A 5,319-nucleotide genomic window follows, 5' to 3' on the forward strand; every position below is an offset into this window, starting at 1 on the left:
CCCAATATGTATTGTGGCAGTTATGAATTTCTGCCACTTCCAGCTCTGGGGTGTCTTCTAACATTACATTTGGTATATATCTTGGTATATATATATCTTGCATGTGTAATCCAGCCCCTAGGTTGAAAATGTAACCTCAACATGTAACTGTTTGAATCAAATACGTGTACGTTTGTAAACCACTGTTCTGCTTAGTAAAAATGCTTAGGCTAAGTAACAATGTAACTTAAATTAACATGTGTATGCCGTCTTTTACAGGTCATGTATGCGAGGGCAGTGTGGAAGGAGGGTGACATCGAGGAGGAGGGCGTAGTTCCCGAGAACTGGATCGACAGGACCAAAAAAATTCTTAGATGGCCACGGATGAGCAGCACCAAAACAGAAAAAGCTATTAAGGACAAAATGAACCCCAAGGATGACTGGATGACGTTCCCGTTAATAAAGATAAAATTTACATCAGGCAAGTACTGATTTAGATCAATAGAAAATTACTTGCATGTCCAAGTCAAAATATACTTTAAGTTTGAAATGTATCTCTTTTTGAATTTCAATTATTTTGCTTCCAGATGTTCATAGGCAATGTGAGAACTATAACCTGACCAGTCAGGCAGAGGATGATGATAAGGATGAGGATGAGGGTGTGGGTGTGGTGAAGAGGAACCGAATGAAGAAAAAACTTCCAGATGGTTTTGTAAGAAATGGTATGTTTTGTCATTCTGAAGTATTTAATACATTTGTATAAAATCTGTTAACATACCTTTGGCCTCTAATTTTACACAGCAATGTTTCTAACCGTTTTTGCAGAATTATCAGATTCCGACGAGGAAGGGCATAGTGACGGGGGTAATATTTTTCTACCATGACTTTGAATTTCCGGGGAAATTCTGGAACGCATGGACCTACATTCCCTGGCCAGAAGCTGTGTAGTACTGGCATATGTCAAAAATTGAATCAGATCAGTTATACCTTAGCTCAGTAGTGCAATGGAAATGTTTAGAGACAGCATTTTAAGCGGACTAACATCCATTAGTCAATTTACTCCATGTGCACCAACACCATGGATTAGTATTGGGTATTGCATTGTATCCCTGCATTCTGTTTGTAAACGAGAGTGGATACAGATTCGGCACTCAACTGTTAAGGGCTTTCGCGAGCAGGAGTAAATTGATAAATATAAGTTGGTCTGCTTAAAATGCGGTCTCTAAACATTTCCGCCCGAGGTTGTACCAATTTTTCACATTTTGACACATGACCATACTAAACGATTTCCAGCAATGGAAAATAGGTCTATACGTGCCGTAATTTCCCTTACAATATGATGAAAATGTTGGCATGAGCATGCTTTCTTTTTTGTTCTACTAAATTCAAGGTGTCAAGCTACCCAACTACCCTGCTCCACCAGAAAAGCTGCAGCCCATTCAGGACAAAGATGTAATGTCCAGTCCTGGTGGGTATTTACTTCTCCCTTTGCAATATTCACTGTACATATACACTGCTCAAAAAAATAAAGAACACTAAAACAATACATCCTAAATGTCAATTAATGAAATGTTCCAGTTGAAAATCTTTATTAATCACATCGTGTAAGGTGTTGACAACAAAATAACATAAAAATTGTCTACGTAAAATTAATTTATTGACCCCTGGGGGTCTGGATTTGGAACCCTACCCAAAATCAAAGTGGAAAATCAACATACCAAGAAACATCTTTATACCTTCCGCGGTTTGTTTACCATTTGTGGGCATGGTGCTTCTGGTTACTATGGTAGCCCACGTGGATTTGATTGATGAAACGTGGAGATGCAGATCGGATTTGACTACTTGCTTGTGCAATGCGAACGGTCGAAAAAAAATCGGATTTCAGTTGCCAGTCTGAACATAGCCATACAGGCATGAGGGGGCAACACACACTACTGAGCCTCATTTTGACTTGTCCTGAGGAATTTCCAATGAAGTTGGATCAGCCTGTATTCTGATTTTCCACTTTGATTTTGGGTAGGGCTCCAAATCCAGACCCCCAGGGGTTAATAAATTAATTTTACATAGATAATTTTTGTTCTCAACATAGATATTTACATAGATATTTTGTTCTCAACACCTTATACTATGTGATTAATAAAGATTTTCAACTGGAACATTTCATTAATTGACATTTAGGACGTATTGTTTTAGTGTTCCATTTATTTTTTTGAGCAGTGTATTTACACAAGGCGGTAGTTATGGGCTCAATCATGTGTTTCAGACTTGTTTGATACCAGTGGATCAAGGGAAACGAGGGAAACAACACCGGGTAAATATTTATTAGAACTAGTGCCCATCTTTTTGTCTACATTTCTATCATTTTCCATGTCTGAACTGTCATTTTAAACTTTAGTGTTCATCTAATCACCTTGCTATTTAATTAGGCCTTGTGAAGAACATTCTCTGTTTTTCAGGATCTCGACACTCGACCAGAAGTGAAACCATTGCACACAACCAGCGCAACAGTGTGTCCCAACCCAGGTCCAGGTCCACGTCTACGCCCCAGCGCACACACACAACCAGCCGTTGCAACAGATCTGGTAGCAAGAGTGGTGGTGCTAGATATGGCCAAAAGCCAGGCAGCAGCAGTGGCGCCAGATATCGCCGCAGGTCTGGCAGCAGCAGTGATGACGCCAGACACCCCCACCAATCCGGCGGCTACAGCGATTATCAACACCGATCTGGCAGTGAGAGGGAGTCCTCAAGAGACAGGCAAAGATTCGGCAGCAACAGGACACCCACTAGCTCCCGGAGTTATCTTGGCAACAGGGACTACATTCGGTATAGCCATACATCTGACAGCCCCAGTGATCGCCACAGTGATCGCCACAGATTTGGCAGTGAGAGGGAGTCCTCAAGAGACAGGCAAAGGTTCGGCAGCAACAGGACACCCACCAGCTCCCGGAGTTTCTTAGCCCCCCGCATCACACACCAAGCCCGAGTGAGTTGTTCAAAGACAGCCATTTTTATCAAAACGCCTCACTCTGTGGCATTGATGTACAGTAATGCTCAAAATAATAGCAGTGTCTTTGAAAAGGTGAATAATTGGAAAAAGTCTTCAAATAAATTGTGCTTTAATGCATTAGGGACACTGCATGTATTTCAAAGCAAAAAAAGTTGGAAAACATAATTGATTCACAGAAAATTAAGAATGTTTAAAATGTCTATGGATCAGAAGGTTGCAGGTTAAATCCCACCCTAACCAGTAGGTAATGACTGAAGTGCCCTTAAGCAAGGCACCTACATTGACTCCACAGACTCCACATTGCTCCAGGTTGTAACCAATACCCTGTAATAACTAAGTTGCTTTGGATGAAAGCGTCAGCTAAGTGGAATATAATAAATGCAATGTAATTATTTTGAGCGCATCTGTATTCCTGTTGGTTAGAATATTACAGATGTAGTATTTCTCCTCCAATGTGTCCCAAATATGTTAAGTTTTGTCATTTGGTGATTTCTCAAACATACTTTCTGTGGTGCAGATGCAGGGACTGGGAGTGGAAGATGGACGTTCCCAATGCCTTGGGATGGTAAGTGTGTTGTCTAATATGAAGGACAGGACGCTGAGCTAGAGACACTTTCAAAACTACCACCTTCTCCCTCTATTCACTACTGATAGGCATGTGCTTGAGTAAAATGAGCCTTGTTTCATTTTTAAACTACTGACATTTCCTCCGAATTTCAATTAAAACGATTGTCATTTAGCAATTTTATTTGCACCACAAGAAAGGCAAGGTAAACGATAATGTTCCCCTAAACTGCTTTTCAATTATTATGAGTGACTTCTAGGGAGGGGGAAAATATATTCATGTATGAATTGTGATTCTTATCCTCTACAGTTCCAGATTGATTCCTACATTTCAGAGATTTATCTTTTAGCGTTGCAGCAAGCTGTGTTGTGCTAGATCAGTTGCTGCAAAAACTTTTGCTTTTAATCACACAAAAATGCTCTATTGAATGTCAAACTTTGGTTTTATCAATGACAAGACCCCATGTATTTCAGTGTACCAGAAGCGGGTGTTGGGTTTACTGATTGACCTTAAAAATCAGTATAAAATGGCACAGCCTACTACCTCTTCTGCCCATATCGAGAAGATTGGCTCCAGGACGTTGAGCAACGGCTGTGTGATAAAGACGCCTTTGATGCCCTGGTAGGTTTTACAAGTCGGAAATACAGATTTAGTGCACTTGCGCACTGCTGGATTCCTCTGGGGAGCGTCAGTCAATTTGTGCTGTGTACTTGGTTCAACAGGTGGCGAAAATCGCAAAAATCGGTGGGAAGAGCACCAAGGACTGTGTCCACAAAGTTCTTGACGGGTATGTTTCAACATAAAGTAATATCTGGGTAGTATGTGCCTTTTCAATGTTTTAACTTTTTTTGTTTGATCTGGAAATGTTGGCATTTGGAAATGACTGCATAAATTCTAAATGACTTCAAACTGAACAGGTTTTGTCCGATTTGAAGTCAGGGAATGAGAGGGAAACGTGTTTTTTTCACATACAGTGTATGTAAATATACGTTTTGAATTGTATATTGTTCAAATTGATTTATAAATGTAATTTATTCCTCTTTAGACTCTTCACCAATGCCCTCATGAGTCAGTTTAACATGAAGGGAAGGCGGAAAAAGGCCAAAAAACCCCTGGAACTGACCAAGACTTTCAGAGCAATCCAAGGTAAGCCTGTATTTTATGTTGGAAGAGAGAAGGTTTTGGTCCTGCTAATCTCTGAAAATTGTGACAAAACATTTCCTCCCCGTTAACATTTCAAATATAATGCCAACTGCCTACAATGGCGGATTGTTTTGTTTTATTAGTTGATCCATGAGCAACATACAGCCTTGGAGGACATTAAAAGACCGTTTGGTTACTACTTAAAGGCATGTGCTTGATTGAGTAGAATGAACATTGTTTCATTCTTTGAACAACTGACTACATTCCATCCGAATTTCCAATTCATTTAGAGCTTTTATTTACAGATAATGACATGGTCAAAATAAAACTGAGGCAATGTTTTTAGACATCACAAAAGCCAAGGAAAACAAAATGATGTTCACTTAAAAAAAAAAAACATAATAGTAATGTTCAGAAATCCATATTTGGTGGAATTGGCCGGAATTTTTATTTATTTATTTATTTATTTATTTATTTATTATTTAATTACTGTTTTTGTATGCTTTCCATCAATTTTTCACATTGTTTTGGATGAGGCCTGGTGCAAGAATTGGTTGATGGCTCGTGACTATCCCTCTTCCTCTTGATCACATTTCTGAGGTTTTCAGCAGGGTTTGGGCCTGGA

General features: G+C 39.6%; 2 long non-coding RNA genes across 2 annotated transcripts; both read left to right on the forward strand.

Moving 5' to 3' along the window:
- Positions 1–2,930: 2,930 nt before the first annotated feature.
- On the forward strand, positions 2,931–4,106 carry LOC121656038. Its single transcript, XR_006013362.1, has 3 exons — positions 2,931–2,962; positions 3,510–3,551; positions 4,025–4,106. It is a non-coding gene; the product is annotated as an uncharacterized LOC121656038 (long non-coding RNA).
- Positions 4,107–4,126: 20 nt separating this feature from the next.
- Positions 4,127–4,642, forward strand: LOC121656039. Its single transcript, XR_006013363.1, has 3 exons — positions 4,127–4,172; positions 4,274–4,338; positions 4,597–4,642. It is a non-coding gene; the product is annotated as an uncharacterized LOC121656039 (long non-coding RNA).
- Positions 4,643–5,319: the final 677 nt, after the last annotated feature.

This window comes from Melanotaenia boesemani, chromosome 16, assembly GCF_017639745.1.
Source record: "Melanotaenia boesemani isolate fMelBoe1 chromosome 16, fMelBoe1.pri, whole genome shotgun sequence".
In the NCBI taxonomy this organism is placed as follows: Eukaryota; Metazoa; Chordata; class Actinopteri; order Atheriniformes; family Melanotaeniidae; genus Melanotaenia; species Melanotaenia boesemani.